The sequence below is a fragment of the Oryzias latipes genome, chromosome 13 (genome assembly GCF_053564925.1).
Source record: "Oryzias latipes strain Hd-rR chromosome 13, Olatipes_Hd-rR_3.1".
NCBI classification, from domain to species: Eukaryota; Metazoa; Chordata; class Actinopteri; order Beloniformes; family Adrianichthyidae; genus Oryzias; species Oryzias latipes.
In genome coordinates, this window is record NC_136249.1 from 31,175,252 (window position 1) to 31,197,009 (window position 21,758).

Genomic DNA, 21,758 nt, shown 5'->3' on the forward strand with positions numbered 1-21,758 from the left:
ACTCCCTTCTCAAAGGAGCAGTAAAGTTTTTCCAAGGGAAAATACTCCGGACGACACCACTCTTCAGGCGACGAACGACGCAGCCGCACCCCATCCGGAGCGAAGTTAGTAAGTGCCGGCAGCAGAGGGTGCTACCTGTGTTTACATTAAAACTATGCCCTTCATCTCTTCGCATCGCCTATATCCATTTGGGTTTCAGGTTTGGATCCACAGGAAAATAATGAAATGAAAAGTAAGGCTGTTTTTGGTAGGAAGACGAACAGCCTGGAACGCAACAGAGACTGCAACTCTTCGACTCTGCCATTCTTCATATCTGCTGCTACGCTAACAGGAAGTTGTTTTACACGTCATTGACGTATTTCCGGTCGAAAAATGCGGAAGTGTGAAAAAGGTCTATTGAGAATTTTTGTCTCACTAAGGGGTAGGATTTAGAAATAAGGAAATTATTATTTAAATGAGTCAAAATCCTTTTGCTCCTGATGTAAGACTCAATAATAACTCAATTTGCTCTGTTATTTTTGGTTCACTTCTAAAGGCATTATTTTACATAAATAAAGTTAGACTGGCATCTATTGTCGTTACTTTAGAAAAAAAATTAGATTTATGTCCTAAGATAAGTGCTAGTTTTAGATTTTACGAGGATTTATTCAACGGGCTAACTTGTACTAAGAGGGTATTTTATTTTGTTTACATTTTGTTTCAAAATGTGTCACTTCCATTTATTACGCTAGTTTTCTGTCACCGTAATCAAAATAAACCATAGATACACAAAACCTCAAAAAATACAAATTATTTGCTTGGAAATGGCAAAAAAAGTACTTCTTATTGGGCTGTATGATATGGAATTTGAAGTAATTCTCTCTAACAATTTGCTTTTTAGCCCATTTTTCCCTTTTTTAAGCTTGTGTGGAACTCCTTGTTTCCAGATGTTGATATCTTTGCATAAGCTTTAGTAAAAATAACTTTCTGAATTGACAGATCATTTTACAACTTTCCAGAGATTTTCTATTTCAAAATTAGTTTTCCTATTTTCAGGCAAGCTGTTTTCGCAGAGTCCCAGCAGATTCTGCTTCCTGTTGTGAACTTCTATCTCAGGTTGTTTTTTGAGGCACTTGGAAATCTGGCGCACTTCAGACTAATTTAACCACCAGGTGGTCAGTTCACAAAACCTGCTTTTCTCCATTCATTCTATTGTAACGTGGCCCAACTTCACAACAGAAACGAACACGAATGAAGCTTTGGCTCCTTTTGTTTTACTTTTTCTTTTCCACCGTGGTTAAATTTTTTTGTGGTGTTTTTGGAACTCATTTTTTGCATTTTATATTCCTGATCAAAATTAAGCCCAAATGTGGGCGTGGCCGTTTGCCACATGGCCATTCCAAACATGAGATCTCCAGTGTTTTGGACTGCTATAACTCTTTATGACCTCTTACCCAATTATTTGTAATTCCAGCAGATTCTGAAGTGAAGGAAACACAATATGCAGCAATATGCAGGACCTTACCGTAACAAAGCGTTTACGCAATCAATGTAAATCCGCTGATTTAGCAGCTTGCATCAACGGTTGAATAGTTACGATGTGGCAAATACTTGTGCACTCGCAGCTGCAAGCGGCTTGTTGTGAAATGTCGAAGCGGTAAAAATCTGCCGAATCTCGCTTCAGGCATTTTCTTTCACAGCTCCATTCCGACAACTGAAAGATTTGGCGTACTAGAATTCCGCAGTTGTTATTTTCTCCTTCCTGACGCTTCTGCGTCTTGAAAACAACGCTACCTATACATCACTCCCAATCAGAGTCCAAGACTTTAACTTTTGACACAATCAATTTCTACATGTTTTGTACGTAGAGCCCGAAAACAGATTTAAAAATGTGGATAGCGACTAGAGTTTTTGACGTTGAAGCCCAAAACACGCAAATACATGTGTTTACATAGACTTTTCATTGAAAGTGGTTTCTTGAACATGCAATTCTGAACCCAAAGTGAATGTAGCGTAACTTTACCCAAAAAGTCGTTGGACATGACCGTCATGCCTGTAGAATAAAAGTCCATGATTATTTTCGCTCTACTGGCTCACCTGTAGTGGTCTATCACTTTGATATTTTTCTCAGGCCACCTAACTGCCCAGTGCAGCCCGTATCCACCCATAAGAGCAGTAGCGACTAAGGCTTTGTGTTTTTGAAAACATCCGCTGCACCACCCGCACGTACCTGACTAAAGGAAATAAAACACAACCATGTGAGTGCACAAACTTTTTCCAGGTTTTTTATTTCAAAACAAGCATTATTTAAGGCCTTCTCACCCTTGTTTTTAGTTATTTTTAAGTCTAAATGACACAATAAGATCCTAAACCTCCTTTGAATGTGTGAGGAGTTAACCCTTGTGCTATCTTAGATGACCCCACCCTTGCATTGACGTGTTCTCCCTACCATGACAAAAGTGGATAAATGTGTCATGGTAGAGAGAACACGTCAAAGTTAGGGTGGGGTCATCTAAGATAGCACAAGGGTTACATCTCTCTTGCTGGTGCTGAATTTTCTTTCATTTTGTAACTTTTGTCACGCAGATTTAGGGAGCAGCCTGGAAGCTTTTTCTTGGACCGACCCTCAAATCATCTGTAAAATGGAAGCGGCGAAACATCAGTGCGGAAAATGAAGGGCCCTCTGCAGTCTGTCAGCAGGAGCCAGAGGGGGGAGTGTCGCAGTAAATAAGAGAAGAAGAAAAAATCTGCATTTATCTGTGTTGTCACCTTTAGGTAAACACTCTTAGGTCTGTCTATTTCTATTTCCTCTGCAGTAAATTAGGGGGAGCGACTGGTGGTTCTTAGCTCTCCTCCACCTGCTTCTAGAGTCTTTCTGCTCTCTGTTTGGTTTAGTTTGGGCTTCTGAATTTGTTTTACATTTTTGCCCCCGAGGGGGGAAAAAGATGGAACTGTCGGCAGCTCTCTTCCTCCACGCGATAATGTCCCCCCACTGTTTCCTGTCTCCTGCTGCTCCTCCTTCCTGCTCCTGCATCACCTTTCCCTGACACCAGATTACACGGTGACAGCCCATTACTGCTTATCCCGCACCGTCCGCCTTAATCACCGATGTCACAGACACATCGAAATATCTTATAATGAAATTGGCGCCTTTTGTCACATCCTGGCGGCTCTGCCTCTCGATAACAGTGTTTTTCTGTGACTTGCGGGATTTATTTCATGTGAAACTTTACCGGCGAGCATAAAACAGAGACAAAAACAGGTGATTGTGGGGAAACTGTGGCCTCTGCAATCATACGCTTCAGTGTTGAACTTCCTTAGAAGGAAAACCTGTCCTCAGTCAGGGTCAAGCGGTGACCTCAGCAGCCGGGGGGGGGGGGCGGGTGAAACCTGCCAGGAAGTAAGAAAACGTTGCAGTACCGCAACCAGAGAGGCAGGGGCTTGGAGTGAGTAATTGTCCATTGACTCCCATGTTAAAATCATAGAAACCCCTTTAATGCCTGGTGCTTAAAGTTTTTATTTCATCAATGGTTGCATAGTTGAGTGGGGAAGTGTGATGGGGATTGTGGAAAAGAGGTGAAGAGGCGAGTGCAGGCAGGTTGGAGCGGGTGGAGGAAAGTGTCAGGAGTGTTGTGTGACAGAAGAGTGTCAGCAAGACTCAAAGGAAAGGTGTACAAGACAGTGGTGAGACCAGCTCTGCTCTATGGGTTAGAGACGGTAGCAGTGAGACAGAGACAAGAGGCTGAGATGGAGGTAGCAGAGATGAAGATGTTGAGGTTCTCCTTAGGAGTGACCAGGTTAGACAGGATAAGGAACGAGTACATCAGAGGGACGGCTCATGTTGCCTGTGTTAGCGACAAAGTCAGAGAAGCCAGACTGAGATGGTTTGGACATGTTCAGAGGAGGGATAGTGGATACATTGGTAGAAGGATGTTGGAGATGGAGCTGCCTGGCCGGAGGGCAAGAGGACGGCCAAAGAGGAGATATATGGATGTCTTAACAGAGGACATGAAGTTGGCTAATGTTAGGGTAGAAGATGTTCATGATAGAGTGAGGTGGAAAAGGATGATTCGCTGTGGGGACCCCTGATGGGAAAAGCCGAAAGAGAAAGAAGAATGGTTGCATAGTTGAGTCATGGAAACTCTGGGGGAGTGAACCTTTGTCTAAGTTTGTGATTTCTTTAAAAAACAGCGTTTATTTTTGCTTAGTGAGGGGGCGCTGCTTTATGATTGACAGATTGCGATGGATTCTGTGAACAGAACTCTGGTGTTTAGCTCGTTTCCATTTTAGCTTTGGCATCTTTTGGCTATATTTAGGTTTATCAATGAGTTATATCGCTAGAGGAGACACGCCCACTTGGGAAGCCTGGCCAACGGTGGCGGAGCGCGACGTCATCTTGGTGAGGTCGTCGGCGCCCACATGACAATGCTTTCTATAGCCTTTAGTGGCATCTAAGAAGCTTTTATATAATTCATATATATGTATTTCTATTTATATATAGCACAAAGGTTAAGGGCTTCCCACGCCGGGCCGTTTCCAAAGCCACAACGTAGCTAGCTTCTGTCACAGCTTCACTGAATGTAGCCGTTTTTGTAAACATCGGCTGTACAGCATAGCCTTGTTGTTGTTGTTGTTGTCGGAGCTTATTGTTGCACTCCTTGCCGGTAAATTTGTCATAGTTTTTTAGGATTTGTAACATAGTGACGATTTTTATTCAATTATTTGAGCATTGCATTTACCTTCTTGCAAATACGGCACAGGACTTTATTCAGCCCGTGAGGTACGACAAGTAAGCATTTGTCCACTTAGCTTGAAAGCGCCTTTTCTCCTCGCCAACACAACGTTTTTCCTCAAAGGAACCGGCTCTGGCTCTCTTATTGAGGGCCACAAAAAATCTTCCCGCGGGCCGCCATTGGCCCCTGGGCCGCACTTTGAGAACCCCTCTAAAGATCTAAAGTGACTGACGTCACACCGGTGATCCAGATTTTTAAAGTGAAATAAAAAAAATACAGAAAACATTCTGTGTACTCCAACAGGAACATTGATTTTAATTGAATTTTTGACAAACTTGTACATGGTTCAATTTTTGCTGACTGTCTTGTGATTTTATTTTTGTGTTTGTCGCGTTGTCTCAAGTAAAGGTGCGATGAAACTGTTTTTCAATCACGTCGAGTTAAAAATAATTCAAATTTAAAACAAATCAAAGAGGAAAAACTTTTTGTGAACAAGACGCGTGCAAAATGTCTTTGATCTGATTCATCCAATTATGACAAACGTTTACACACGCCACACTTTCTATAGGAATAACTCGTTCTGACATGCGCAGAAATATGGAAAACACCGGAAACGGCCGTAGAAGAAGAAAAGGATAGACTGGCTAGCAGCCTTCCCTCCACCCAGGACATTTACTGCAGCAGGAGTCTGCACAAGCCACACAGCATCACAAAAGACCACACTCATCCAGAAAAAAGGCTTTGCTGACAGCTACCCTCCGGCTGACGACACAGGAGCCTGCCGGCATGTACAAAAAGCCTCAGAGACAGCTACTACCCACAAACTGTCAGACCTCTAAACTCCAAATAGCAGCTTCAACAATCAAGGCTGGACATGTGTAACGCTAAATCTGCAATAATAACCCCCAAATTCAACCTTTTTAATCAATTTTGAACCTGGACCCTGTTGCTATACCTCTGTACTTCTACATATTTTATCTTATTTGTACTAAATTTGAGGTGTTCTACTTGATTTTGAATCCACCTTCAATCTTGTACTCCACTATATTATATTTTATAATAATTGTCCTTTTCTACTTTTCTACACAAGGCGGGTACCTCTCGACCTCTGCAGTGAGTAACATCGCAAGCATTTCACTGCATTGTCGACCTGTGTTGATACTGCATATGACCAAAAAAAAAGCTGAATTCATCAACGCCGTGGGGAGTTTTATGCCAAATCTCAAAAGCCCTTGTCAAGTCCCTGCGCTGCTGCCGTAGGATTTCTAACCATAGGATGGCGGAAGGATGGCAGCATTGGAGGCAGCGGCATGGCTGGAGGGTTGGGCTGAAATCAGTTGGGGTTTCTGAGGGGCTGTAAGCTAGTGGGAGAGCGTGTAAACACAGAACTCTCAGCAATGGGGAGGGGAAAGTTTTTGTAATTTTTAGCTAAAAACATCCAAATCAAAGACCGCTTGGAAAACTTTGAAAAAAAGTGGGTCTTTGAGGAAGCCAAGATCTTTCACAAAAATCTGCTCTGAATTGTGACAAACGATGAGACGGCGGCTACCTGAAAGTTGCTGCCTTTGAGGCGCAAAGAGCAAACCAGTGAAGGTGCAGAGAAGGACAGTTGCCCTTTGAGGGCCTGCAGAGAGCAAAGTGAGCAATGTAAGCCCAAACCCAGCCAGAGCGGCTGCTGTCTGCTTCCATTGTCTCGGTCTGCTTTTATTGATCTGGGATGCAGGACGCTGCACGCGTCGTGCTGAGGATAATAATGCAGGAATAGAAGCTCTGATGAGTCTGTCATGGACGCGCTCGTCTCTACGGTCTGTTCAGATTGACGTTTTATGTTGTTGCGCTTGAAAAAAAATGTAGTTTTTCCCCAATTTCTTTCTTTTCTTTCAATAAACTTTGCAGAAATCCTTTAAAAATAAATGAATTGACTTTATTGACATCCAAACCTTTTGCTCTGGAAGCATTTGTGCAGCGGGACACCTAGGAAAACGTTGTTGAGCACCTTTTAGCTTAAAGCCGTGTCACACAGCCACTATGTACATTTTGAGCATATTGCACAGATGAAAATTGGTCGTAGGTGAATATTTGTGAGAACTGTTGTGGTCTTTACGTGAAATTTTCACAGATGTATCACAAATTGAGCATGTTAAAACCATGAAAGAAGTACGAATAAACCACGCAAAGAACACGTAACGTAGAACGTGAATCGTGCGCGATCATTGCGATGTTTGTATGCAATTCATTGGTGATTCGTGTGTCAAATACATAATTTCAACGTGACATGTGCGCCGTATACTTGATATAAAAGTTATACATTTGTGGTCTATGTGTGAAAAGTCAGTTAAACATATGTAGAACGGTCGTGGAAATTCACAAATTTGCATATGCATCTGGCAAAAATCACACATTTCTTAGGATTTACGTAATAATGGCATATAAACTACGTAACATTGAATCATTGTGTAATTCCCAACAGACCAAAAATTTCGAATAGCTCAAAAATTAATTCATGTAAAGACCCGTCGGCCAAAACCGTTGGCTGACATCTGCGCACAGGGACGAATGACGAACGCACGAAAAACTTAAGAAAAAAAAGATAAAAATAAATACAAAATTATTAAAAAATAATAATAATAATTTTAAAAAAATTAGTATTAATGATACGCATGTATCACGAAAAACCGAAATTTCATTTGTGGAAAATGCTCAAAATATTATCCCTTCAGGGGATAAAGTTTTTACTGATTCGCACAGGTTGTTTGACAGAGAGTTTTCCACCAGATGCCCTTTTTGACAACCCTGTTTGTTTTCTGGGCTGGGGACGGGCACAGGGGGACTACAGCTGCGTTTACACCGCACGCCTGATCGCTAAATTGGGCGGTGTCTATGTTTATGCCGTTTACACGGCATAAACATTCATCTCTCCGATTACTTCGTTAGCCACTTTGACAAACGTGTCTCCGATAATTTTTCTTTTCTCTTCGGGGTTGGTGGTCATGTTTAAGGTCTTGCTGATGCGTTTTCGAGGTGTTCTGTCCTCTTCTGAGATCGGGAGGGTTGTCGTTCCGTTGTAGAATGTGTGCGCCGCATTTATCACTTTGAGTTGGATGCCCAGCTTGGTAAGAGCTTCTTCCACACTTTGGAAGGGAGCATGTTAGAAGGCCACACCCCTTCCACTGAAGCAGCCTCAGGAGAATCTGTCAAAGGCTTCGAACATTTTGCCCAAGGCCACCTACTCTTATTGAGGCATCTGATTGGTCAGTTTATAACTTGAAGAAATGGCTTTACAGCAGAAATAACTTGAAAAGTTAATGAAGGTTATCAAGAACATGTTCATGTTGGAATCATTCTCTTCATGCAAAAAAAAAAACCTTAGAGGTTAGTTGGTGAACAACTTGTCTCCAGTTGTTATTGTTTTGGGTTTTAGTGTGGAAGTCAAAGGCCTCTTAGTTTCTCGTGATGTATCAGAAGAAGATGCTCTGTCTCCGCTCAAAGACTGGAGTTTCATTTGGAGCAGTGGCAGGAAATCCAAGATGGCTGCAATGTTAACCAGCAGTTCTGACTTTTCTGGAGGGGGTAAATCACTTTGTCACATGCCTCCATTTACACGATGAAACCACAACCAGGACCCCTTCTTCTTCCTTCCCAGATCCTCACACTTCTCCCTCTGCATCTCTTTTTGCAGCAGTGACACGTTTGCTCTCTCCGTCTCACAGTGCTCACATGAAACGGCTGTTAAACCAATTAGGATTTGTCTTCTTATCGCAGTCTGCGGCGCTCGCAGAGAAGGGGGCTGTGTCCGGGATGTTTTGACGTCTGCTTCTTGTAAACTCGCATATAAATACTTCTCGACAGGGTGTTTTTCGCAGCCTGACTTCCACATTAAAAACAGGTTAAATGAGGCTGCAACCAAACGTTGCTCTGTCCTCCGAGTCAGAGCCGAAAACATCTACAAATGTGAAAATGAGACTGACTGTAATGAAAAAATGTTTACACACTTTGAGAGGAAAAACAAAATAGTTTTTTTAACATCTGCTGCAACTAAAGGGAGTCCGACAGTCAACTAAAGTCAGCTTAGTGAGTCCAACTTTTCTCAAAGTTTAAAATAGCAGTTCCATCAATAGAAGTTCCATCATTAGTGTTAACTGCCCTTGTGGGTGGCTGTTGGTCAAACAGGTGGCCCGCAGAAAATGTCTTTGTTTCCATGCAGTTGGTGATGAACACCTATGCAACATAAAGGGTGAAGTTGGTGGGACGCAGGCAGGACATATGGATTTTGTCCATTTTCATAGTTCTGTTCAAGTGATAAGTGTGCGCTCCTTGCGTGCCGCCTGGCTGTTATGCTACGTTTGCACGTGCGTTCAAGTGGCCACTACCAATAAAAAGTCAATGTAAAAGCACATATATGTGCTTTTAGGGCTTCTGCATTCAAAACGCTTGCCTTCAATAGTAACTGTGCAAGAGCATTTTTAGGCTTTAAATACAAAATGAGTGGCCATTTATTGCATGTTGGAAGTTAAACCAGTTGAACTTTGACCAACTTTGACCAATCAGGAGCTCAGATTTGGTATGATGTGATGTTTGGGTAGTGTCCTTTTTGGAGACACAGAAGTTCCAAAAGGGGGAGGAGAAATTAATAATTGTGGTTAGTGTCCGGCTGGAATGAAAGGATACAAAGTCTTTCCAATGTCAGACTAGAGCTGTGAAAGAAAAAGCCTGGAGCAAGATTTGTGAGATTTGCTCTGCTTGGACATTTCCCACCAATCGTCTTCCAATTGTGAGTACACGCACCACAATCGGGCAGCGACAGTTCAGTGTAAACACTGTATGCTAGAAGCATGCTCTTGAACGCGCGACACATGCCCAGTGTGTACATAGTATTAGACATTAGCAAATTAGACAATCAGAGCATTTGTGTGGACGTCTTACGGGCATCATACAGACATGTACGAATCACCTGCACAGTCCGTGTCTGCACCATTTGCAGCAGAACCCAACGCAAGCACTTTACGCCTTGTGCTATCTTAGATGACCCCACCCTTACTTTGACGTGTTCTTCCTACCATGACAAAGGTGGATAAAGGTGGAAAGATTTCATGTAATCCATGGACACCAGTGAAGATCACAAATCATTGAAGAAAAAAGGTTCAGCACACTGTCTAGTGGGTCTAGATGACCCAACTCCCAATGTTAAAGTGCCTAGGATAGAACAAGGGTTACTAAGGACTAGAGTGTGGTAAAAGGGGATCGTACAAGTGTATCACCTGTTTGTCATAAGTGCGAGTAACTCATGTTATCCTTAGGAATCCTTCACTACACCACACCCACAACAATGGTACCTTCCAAGAGTGGTGAACGACGTGTTAGAGAAACACAAGACAAGTACAGAGGCATGGGACGAAATCTTTAAATGAAATACTTCACTAAGACAGAAACATTTCCACCCAAAAAAAAAAGCAATACAAAGTGTTATAAATTCCACTTAATTTGGCTAAAGTCTTTGCATTAGAAACACAAATAATTAAGAAAGTTTAACTAAATGAAAACTTTTATTTTAAAGAAAATATGTTATTAATATAACATTTCGTCCTTTTTTGTGGAAACATATTTTCTCTATTTTATTTAGGATGGAATTTACTAAAAAGAAAGTCTTTCTGTCAGAATAACGAATGGATTTTTTTTCTGTTGCTCATGTGTTAACATAAAGAAAAACTAAACAAAAAAAACACATTTCAATGTTGCAGCTCTGATAAAAGATATGGTTTTGCATTTGTTGTCAGTTTTTCATTCACACATATGACAGTTGTCAAAGAAATGACATTTAAAAAAAAGGTAAATGCAGAAAAAAAGGTGCAGCGGTGCTTCACGGAAGCAGAATATCACTGTACACTGTCAGCAAAAATGACAAGACTGGAACAATTATGTCATTTGGAGCAGTTTGTAGAAGATTCAAAAACAGAGAACCCCACCCCACAACCCGTGGTGTTTGATTTTTACCGACCATAATCTTAAAAATACACAGAAAAACTCCAAACAAAGCTGCCGGCGTTTGCGCTTAATTGTTGCTGCAGGAAAGTTTTCTTCCCCTGACAATCCTCCGCGGCGCTGAAACTTCAGATTGATGAGATATAAAATGAAAAATGAAACAGAACAAAGCTAAACTTAACTCTGACACTCTCCCAGGAGGTTCCTGGTTTATCCTCTGAAGTTTGTTCTTTACTGATGTGCTTTGATATCATCTCAACTGCTGCTGACACTTAAGAGAAAAAAAACAAAGGAAAAAACCTCAAAAAGATCTTAAAAATAGAGATTTTTTAAACTCGGCTGGTTTTTGGAAGAACTACTAACTTTGACTTTTAATGAAATTTAAATTGAAAAGCGTGTTTACGCACAAAGACACAAGATTTATGAAATGATGTGAGAGTCAGTGATAAATCTGCAGAATCAGAGCTTTCAGCCGATCCAAAAGGCGGATTTTCACTTTTACGTTTAACTGTAAATGGATGCAAACTTTTAGGTAATGTTTGACTTGCAGGTTTGAAAAGAGCATTCGTGTCGCAAGAAATGAGGCGTGGCAAAAAAAGAAACAATAATAATGCGAGGAAAGAGGAAGTGACAGAAAAATGACTGAGGAATCGTTAGTATGTATTCAAGAAAAAAACATCTTATACAGAGGAAAAAATGATTGAATATATGACCCCACTCTTATATTGACGTGTTCTCCCTACCATGACAAAGGTGGATAAAGGTGGAAAGATTTCATGTAATCCATGGACACCAGTGAAGATCACAAATCATTGAAGAAAAAAAGTTCAGAGCACTGTCTAGTGGGTCTAGATGACCCAACTGCCAATGTTAAAGTGCCTAGGATAGCACAAGGGTTAAAATGATACCTTGAAGTTGCATTAGTCTTTATTTAAGTGTGACAAATAAACAAAAAATACATATTCAACACTATGCTGAAAGTTTTCTCTATGAAAAATGAGTTGTTTCTAATTATTTGAAACTTTATCAGTACTTTTGGGCTAATTATTAGGACTCAATGGATCAGATGACCCTGTGTCTTCATGTGAAAGACGCTCGTCTGAGTGAATCAGTGGCCTGAAGACTGAATGCAGAAGAGTGTGGATCATTTTTCAGCAGATGCTTCACTTTCCTCCCAGAGAAACAGTCCATCTGCAGAGGCTGTCTCCTCCCCAGGCTCCGACAGGTTCGCAACTCTCCATGAACCTCCATGAAATATTTATGAGGACATATAATGTTGGCAAATTATTTTATATAGTGGGGAAAGATTCATCTTAGGAGCAGGAATTGGGTAGGGAGAAGCTAATGTGTTTATTATGCCAGGATAATGGCATGAAATAGAGACCAGGGGTGGAGAATTTAGAGGAGTGTTTATACTTTATATTCATTGGAGGGTTGCATCTGAATGCCTCGTGGTCACATGATGGCAGATGTCGGCAGAATGCAATTTATGAGCACCTCTGTGTGCACGCAGGTGCGCGCGCTTCCTCGTCTGGGTTTGCCGTGGATTTGTCTCGTCAAGGTTTTCAGGTCGGTGTTGTCTGCTTTTATGTCTTCCAAGAACTCTTGAGGAGAGGATTCAGAGAGTGTCTGACGGGCACTTTGCTCTGAGTGGCAGAAAACACCCATAAAAGGAGACGGTCTGCTGCCAGATCGGCTGTTTGCTCTGCTTAAAACACGGCATCACTGTGTTCACTGAAGGCAGGCAGTGAGGTCAACAAGTTACCTGACAGGCGTCTCCAACATGATTGGTGTCTCAAAACATGCTAACGTGTTTCAAATGGATTTATACTTTTACTGACATGTTTCAACTGGGTTAACCCTTGTGCTATCCTAGGCACTTTTACATTGGGAGTTGGGTCATCTAGACCCACTAGACAGTGCTCTGAACCTTTGTTCTTCAATGATTTGTGATCTTCACTGGTGTCCATGGATTACATGAAATCTTTCCACCTTTATCCACCTTTGTCATGTTAGGGAGAACACGTCAATTTAAGGATGGGGTCATCTGGACCCCATAGGATAGCAAGAGGGTTAACACGGCCTACATAGAAATATTTCCAATAGGAAAAAATTGTGTAGGCATTTATGTGTAAACAAAGGTGTAAACAATTTTTATCATTGTAAACCTATTTCAAATGCATAAACATGTGTAGAGACGTTTAATTGTGTAAAAAATTGTAAATATGTATAGAAATTAAATGTGTAAACATGTTTCAATATTTTAAATAATTCGCAAACATGTAAACAAATGTAAACAAATTTAAACGTGTTTAAATATCTAAAAAAATGTGTGAACATGTTTAAAAAAAAAAAAAATTATTGTAAAATTGTTAAATGCGTAAAAATAATGTCAACTTGTAAACAATTTGTTTACGGCTAGACGTATTTAAATAGATAAATACATGTGTAAATATGTTTTAAACATGTAGATATTGTATTAGTGTGAACATTTTCAAAAGTGTAAACATGTCTTATTATTGTAAACCTTTTCCAAATGTGTAAACATTGGTAATGTTTAAACAAAATTAGTAAATACCTTAAAAATATGTATACAAATGTGTAAACATGAATAAAATGTGAAAACAATACGTGTTAACATATCTAAAAATGTGTAAGCATGTCTTAAATGTGTAAACAAAAACATGTAAGCATGTTTAATTACATAAATAAACACATTTGTCAACATGCTTGAATGTGTCAAGACGGATAACTGCGTAATAAATGTGTAAACATGTTTGGAAATGAAAGAAATGTGTAAACATGTTTCAAACTTTGAAAAAATTCGTAAACATGTAAACAAATTTCTAAACTAGTTTGAAATGTGTAAACTTGTTTAAATATCCAGAAAATGTGTAAACAAAACATGAAAACATGTTTTTTTACTGTACACTTCATAAATTCATAAAAATAACGCAACTTGTAAACAATTTGTAAACGTCTGTAACCCTTGTGCTATCTTAGATGACCCCCCCCTTACATTGACGTGTTCTCCCTACCATGACAAAGGTGGATAAAGGTGGAAAGATTTCATGTAATCCATGGACACCAGTGAGGTTCACAAATCATTTAAAAAAAGGTTCAGAGCACTGTCTAGTGGGTCTAGATGACCCAACTCCCAATGTTAAAGTGCCTAGGATAGCACAAGGGTTAAATGTGTAAAAACATGTGTAAGCATCTTTTAAACATGTAAACATTTTATTTGTGTAAATATGTTTAAATGTCTAAAAATATTTCTAATTTGTAAGCATATTTTTTATGTGCAAACATTTATTGTATTTTCAGTTTTTTGTTCTTTGATCGTTTGAAATGTTTCGTAATTGAATTCTAATGAAATCAAAACAGCTAATTTAACAAAAACTAAAAAACAATTCCTGCATCCATCTTTGCATCCATCCATCCATATAATAATCTAATTATTCAATCATTACTTTGAGTTTTCAAATCTGACCCTTCCTCCCTGCCTTAACTCTATTGGTTTATCCATCCATCCATCTTCATCTTAACTGTATTCATCCAGTCTTTTCCATCTATTCTTTTCTTCCACAAAATCTTCATCCGTCCATGTTTTCATGAACACTTACCCAGCTCTCCCTCCTCCCCCATACTGTATGCGTGCAATGCTAGCATCCTAACTTTGTTCTCGCTCTCCTCTCTATTAACAATTTTCTTCCATTATTTTAGACTGCATCCGTTTAAATGCATCTTTACCACATTATCCTGGAATCCAAAAGCAAAGGTTTGGTCTCATTTAAGTGTTTGTTTTTCTCAATAATATTCCTGAGAGTCAAACATAAAACACGCAGTGTGATAATACATCCACATTGTACTGCAGGAATGCGTTCTTCTTTTTTGTAAATTGGGGTCAGGTAAAATCTGTCAGCGCAGAGAATGTGCTGAAAGCTGACAAAGTCGTGTTGACTTTTTTTTTTCTTTTTCTCAGGGAGCAGAAAGCAGAAGAAAACATGCAGCATCCCAGGAGGCAGGGAGGAGGAGAGGAAATTAAATTGCCTCTCCACAGCTCTTGTGAAGAATAAAAACCAATCAGCCAGCCCTCAATTCACATGCAGAGCTCCACCAAGATCATGGGAAATATTGATATTCGCATTAAAAAAATTCATTGTCCCTTTTAAACCTGACACTGAGGCTCCAGTTGTAACCATACTGATAAGATTTTTTTTTTTTTTGGCAAAACTGTAAGAGTCATGAATGTTTAACAAACACAACACTGTCAGAATGCGTTTCTAGGTTTCACGATTTTTGTATCCTGAGTGCAAAGCTTAGTGTGAGTCTTATTTCACAAAGACCAAATCTGTCAGCGCCCTTAAGTGCAGAAATGTAGTCTTTGTTTGGGCTAATTTAAGACTTCCCCCGGCTTATATCCCCATGAAATCCCTTCCAGTAACATGAGCACACATTCAGAGCTGTGGGAAGGCTGAAATAATGAGGTGAATGGACGGAGAGCAGCTCACAGAGGCTTCAGAGAAAGAAGTATTAACTCTGGTTATCACCGTTAATTTCACAGTGATCAGTTCAGAGGAAATTCTTTCTGTGCAATGGTCAATGTGTGGTTTCGCAGGGAGCATTTGTTTACAGTAATGAACTGCGGGAGCAGTACTGTGGGACGTCTTAGTCTGAGCTCAACCAGCAATTTTGAACAACATGTTCTGGAATTAGTTTAATGTCAATAACGGTCGACGCTGCTAGAAAGCTGTCAGAGTTCAAAATGAAGGAAGTTAAACCTAAAGTGGACCAAAAAAACCTAAAGTTTGGAAGCCTCTCTGACTTACGTACGACGTATGAACCAAAAAAGAAAAGAGAAAACATTTTTTATTAGATGTAACCTGTAATCAGAAACTACCAGTCATGCGTTGTGTCTTATCTCCATATCTTTGATTTTGTGTTCATAAGTTTCAGTTTAGCGCGACACAGCTGCCATGCTGATTGGTCTAGATTCTAACCAACCAAATTGCCATATTTATCTAATGTGGTGTCTGCTACCGAGACTCAGAAGCCAGACCAGCTCTTTTTACCTTCGACTTTGCCTCTTTGGCCAAAAAAATGTCATTTTGATCAGACATCTCATGCAGTAAAGAAGATTTATTTCCATATTTTCTTTTAGTTAGGCATAAGGCTCCATTCAGATACATAAAACAAAGATCTCCATAGAAAACTTTGGATATTAAACTACCCCTAACGGAGCTGACAAGTGGAAGCCGGGGAGGAGGGTGGGGCAACGAACGCAGAGCTCGCGGAAATGGATGAAGAAGGATTGGACCGCAAACCTGGAACTTAAGTAGGACGCTGAACAGGTGAGTTGATTAGACTGAACCGCCCGCAGGGAGGAGTAACCAGGTAAATGCACTGCTCGAGTTGCCTGCCTGAAATACTCCCAAGGTCGTTCATTTTTACAGGGACCAACCAGGATCAGTTCATAACTCTTTTTTTCCCTTATGTTTTACAAAAGCATCAAGGTATCAGTATTGATATCCAAACCAGATGACTCAGAATCGGATCAGAGCCCAACAGTTCTGATCGGGACAAAGGATACAGATACAGTGTGTTGATAATCAATAAAAAAAAATTGCACAAAGAAAAATCCTGAAACATTATAGCGAGGTAACACTTTGTAAAAAAAAAAAAACCTTACCCCCTGTGCTATCCTATGACCCCACCCTTACATTGACATGTTCTCCCTACCATGACAAAGGTGGATAAAGGTGAAGAGGATTTCATGTAATCCATGGACACCAGTGAAGATCACAAATCATTGAAGAAAAATTGTTCAGCGCACTGTCTAGTGGGTCTAGATGACCCAACTCCCAATGTTAAAGTGCCTAGGATAGCACAAAGGTTAAGAGTCACGTGACCTCCAGTGACTGACTCTTGTGCAAAATAAATGAACATTAATGGCAGATAAAATTGAAACCAACCTGCGATATTTTATTAAAACCTTCATGTTAATTTTATTCTTTAACTGACAACTTCTTTTTCTGACGGCATAATCTACGTTGCAGCCTCTCCTGTGAGCCGTTTCCTTCAGTTCTGATAATAACTTAAGGAGGAAGAGACATCAGGCCCATTTATGGCCAGCGAGGTTTTTCTGAAAGATGCTTCTGTTCCCCTCATTAGAGATGCCCGTCTGCGCCCCTCATCTCGATGTGATGCTGTGCTTCAAATGAAGCTATTTGATCGGTCGTCGATTTTTAAATTGGGGGGGGGGGCTGCCTGTGTGTGCCGCATGGAGAACCTGGTCTTTGTTGTGTCAGACCTGATGGTCTGTACGCCGCATCGTTCACGGATCTCATCGCTGTGCTCATTTGGGAGGGTTTGGGAGAATCCCCGACTATTTGCAGCTGCAGGATAACTCAGCGGTTATCTGTAACTTATAATGGGGGGGGGGTCACATTTTCAGACACATTTCTGAAAACAACCAAGGAACACGTGACGGAAGGTCCTGGAAGCATCGCCGCCTTTGCCTGCTGGAGGATGACTTTTCCTGCTGCACCACTTGAGCAAGCAAACACGGCAAAAGTCATTGAAAGTCCTCTTGAGATTTGGGTTCTTAAGATGATGGAGGGGGGGGCCGCATGCTGGCCCCTGCAGTGCTCTGTGTGATCACAGGCCGGGCTGCCGATGAGACTCGGAGATGAAGAAGGGAAGAGGGCAGAGCGACGCAGAGCCACTGATGTCTCCATCCGGTAGTTTCAACTTAATAGGAGTGCTTGTCAATCATAATTGATCTTGAGTGGCTGGGGTGGCGCGAGATAAGGATGGAGCCGAGGGGTGGGGGAGTGCGAGCGAAGCATCCTCCCTGGAGGCTACAAGAACCTTCCAGGAAGCGGAGACCTGAAGGGCTCCTGCTCTTTTTTCCCCCCGATTCAAGATCAAAACCCGTCTCTCCTCCACCCTGCCTCTCCCTATCGTCCCCTTCAAAACTACTCTTCATTAAATTTGCTAGGCGAGAATGTCCAAACAGCTGGAAGTGAGAGCCGCGCTTCACAGAGACCCACATCTATTCAGAACGCGTTTTGAAATCACAGGAGGGCATCGAGGAGCGCACGCTGACACTTTCATCTGCTCGCTGAAACCTTCATCCAGCCACGCATGTTCTGTTCAAACGCTCATGCTTTCACGCTGGCATAGAGATGGTGTCCTCCAAGCCAAACCCCTTAAAAGAGTCTTTTCAAGAGTTTTAAGCCTGTAATTCTTACTCGAGCAAATAAATCCTTGAAGGTATAACCTGTTGTCTTGACAAATAATAGTTTTGTTGATTTTATTCTGTATTGCCAAACCTTTTTGCTCATTTGAAGGATTCCCTTTACTCTTTTGTTTGACTAAACTGCTAGGAAACATCATGTACTTACAGCAGCTGCTCAGTAGGGGGCAGTACTGCCTGACATGCATAATGATCAGTCAGAAAAGAATGAAGAAGAAAAGCCAACAGTTCCTGACCGCCATTTTTACTCCATCTCTTCATCAGGTACCCACAAAATCTTTTGATATCTTTTCTACTATCGTCCATCTTTAATCTGGTTTAGGATCATCGGGACGCTGGAGCCTATCCTAGCCACTGTGGGGCGATGGTGGGGTTCACCTTGGGCAGGTCGCCAGTCATTGGCAAGGCAGACAATTTTTCTTCCTTTTAACTTGAAGTGCGCCGCAGCCTGTTAGCACAGTGTAGCGGAAAAATCTACGAACCCCGTGACTGTGTGAGCCGCTGCACAGTAACCCTTCAACACCCGAGCCTGAGCTCCAGTGTTGACATTGTTGAAAGCTAAACCAGTTTCACTTTAACCAGTCAGAGACTCGGATTTGATAGTGACGTGTGAGTGGCGCCCTTTCAAAACACAGAAGTGTCAGCCGTTTGAAAATTGATCATGGCGGAGAAATTAGTCATTGCGGTTCGTGCCCGGCCGGAATTCCATCGGAACAGAGCTGTGAAAAGGAAAAACTTAGAGCAAGATTTGTGATATTTGCACCACTTTGACATTTCCTACCTAACCTCTTCCAGCTGTCGGTGGTGGACATGCATTAGAAATAGAAAAAGAAGGTCCTCCCTGTTTGACCAGTGTGAACAGCCTTGGGCTAAACGTGCATTCAAGAATCTGCATTCTGGACCATGCGTCACAAACCCGGGGTGTCTGTAGCTCTGGGCAGCTCTGCTGCCGCCAGTGTGTTCCTGTGTGAGCTTGGGTGACGGGCACTGAATGGTTCCTGAATGTGCTTTTAGCATATGGTGTTGAAACTGGACTGTCGCTACCCGACATTAGCATATGTACTCACAGATCGAAGAGGTCAGGTGCGAAATGTCAAAGCGGTGCAAATGTTGTGAATCTCACTCCTACTTTTTCTTTCACTGCTCTATTCAGATAAATGAAAGACTTCAGAGGATTCCTGCAAAAACCGCAATTGATAATTCCTCATCCATGATGAATTTCCAAGCAGTTGCTACTTCCAGGCTTTGAAAAAGACTCTACCCATACGTCATTACCAAATCCGAGTCCCCGATTGGTACAAAGTTCAAGTGGTTTAACTTACATGTGTTCAGTTGCTGCTCATTTTATTCACAGAACCCCATAGTGGGACGTGAACGCAAGAGTTTTGAACACGTAAGCCCGAAATATGCTTGAACGCGCATCATCGAGCCCAGAGTGAAACCACGTGATAAAATGGTAAATGCCACACAAACACAGTCCCATTCACACGCCGCCAAACTCACCAGAGGCAACCGCCCCACCTCAGCACCATGGTCCTGTACACGCCGTTTACCCTTTTATCTTGTTTGTCTTGTTGTTGTCCTGAGAGTTTTAGCGACTCTGAATTTAAAAAAAAAAAGTTGGTCAACCTTTGCCTTGAAAAGCGAAATGAGACGATAATGATCCTGGCTTCACATTGTTTCTGTTCTGCTTCCACCTTTGGTGGGACCGGCGTGGAAACACTAAAAGACCAACAGAGGGGTCCTGATAAACAGCAGTGCAGCTCTGATGCATCATTGAATAAAATATCAAACATAAAGACATGAAGAAAACCAGAAAGCTTTGGTCTTATTGCAACGTGACTCCTCCCACTTTCATGGAGGAGTCTTGTGCACACATTGAATGTCAGCACGGACATAAAGAGGACGGACTGCTGTTCTCAATTCTTGGGCATCTTCCCGCTCTTGGCCGTCGGGAGTCATAAAGAGCTTCTCCCAGACTTTGGCGAAGTTAAACAAATCCTTCAAGCAGGCAGGTTTAACTTTTCCTCACAAAGAAGTGGTGATTTATGTGACAAAACGCAACGCCTTTGAGCAGAACGGAGTCCTTACCGTCTGCCTTTTTGCCCTCTACCAGAATTACATTCAACTTGATGGCGAGTCATTATCGTCTCATGTTCTTCCTTATCATATTTCACTTTAGAACCATACCGTTCTCTGGTGAACTTTCATGCATCGTGATTTTTTTCATAAAGATTCGTCAATCAAGAGTGTGATCTGCTCCATTCAGGGAGGGGAAACTCTCCCAACTGGTTCAGTTTTTCCCCCCGGAAGAAGACTTTATTCTTAAATCTGCTTTTGGAGTTTATTCAAGCTCACGTCGGACAAATCTGACCTAAACATGGAATAACAAAAACAATCATTTGAAGATGCTTTACTATCCTGCTCAGAATTTCTCTTTTATTTTCATTCTTTTCATTCCTCTGAACATCAGCTTCCCGCCTGCGTTGTGGTTTCATAGCAGTAATGATGTTTTTAACTCCATTCCAGGTTTTTACGAGGGATATTCCACCAGCAGCGTGAGCTCTTACCCGACATGATGAGGCTCAACGCAGGCGCTCTCATTTACCCTCACTTAGCTTACTCCGGGGTCCCCGGGTAGATTGGATCACAGGCAGGGACGAGGTGTGTGTTGTTGTGTGTCTGTGTGTGCGTGTGTGGGTGTGTGTGTGTGTGTGTGGTGCTGTGAAAGTGATTGATGAAGGGCGCCGACAGAGAGACTTGTTGTTAGATTCAATCCATCACCATTCTCACTCCAGGGGCCTCATTTTTAAATTCTGTCTTATTATCAATTTGCATCTTAAACAGAAACTTTCTCCTTTTTGAAACTGAATTTGTGTAAAAATGATTTGGTTTAGTGGAGGGGGGGGGTTCCGAACATTTGTCTGGACCGACCTGTGAGAGCTGTACGGAAAATAATTTTTGTAAGAAAATAGTTATTTTGTTGTCAGAAATGAATCGAAAAAGGACCAGACTTGGAGACGATTGTCCAACTTACAAAGATTTTGTCTTCAAGTTGTCATTTTAACCCTTGTGCAATCCTATGACCTCATAGGATTGACGTGTTCAAGGTGAAGAGGATTTCATGTACTCCATGGACACCTGTGAAGATCACAAATCATTGAAGCAAAAAAGTCCAGAGCACTGTCTAGTGGGTCTAGATGACCCAACTCCCAATGTTAAAGTGCCTAGGATAGCACAAGGTTTACGATGTCTCCATTAAACAAGAGGATCTGGTTGGAAGACGTCAACGTGTAAAACCGGAAGCCCTCGATCAGAACCGGAGGTTTCCCCATATCGCTGAGGGTGTAAACAGATGAAGGATGGTAATTGGGGGCGGGCTAACTCTTCACCCACTGTCGCGCCCTCAAATCAGAAGCAAATTCCTTACAGACTTCTGCCGCTCTGCAGAAACTATGTTCTGGGATTTTTGGGGGGATTTTGGCTAAAAAGGGCCATACACATAAGTAAAAGTCCACTGGGAACGCTTAGAAAATAGAAGAAAAGACGATCAGGGTGGAACTTTAAATACTTGATTTAAGTCCATCTGCTGTGTGACCAGAAACTTGCTGCTCGTTTTAATCAAAGTCCGACCGCTGGAGCCCGTAAAGCCGAGTCCACCGCACGTTAAACAACCGCTGCTGCTTTCATTGCCGGCGTTTAGGCGTCCATCCGTTAAGATGCTCGCATCATCACTCATCTTTAAAATCGATAATCACCAACAGAAACAGCAAGGTATGTGATGAATTATTGAAGTACAGAGTATGATT

The 21,758-nt window shown here is 41.5% G+C and overlaps 1 long non-coding RNA gene across 1 annotated transcript in view; it reads left to right on the top strand.

Moving 5' to 3' along the window:
- The window catches only part of LOC144981565 (uncharacterized), a 233,670-nt gene extending 213,864 nt beyond the window's left edge, over nt 1–19,806 (top strand). The window contains exon 6 of the long non-coding RNA XR_013647160.1: nt 14,674–19,806. This is a non-coding gene — a long non-coding RNA (uncharacterized LOC144981565). The remainder of the gene's footprint in view (nt 1–14,673) is intronic.
- The last annotated feature ends 1,952 nt before the right edge of the window (nt 19,807–21,758 follow it).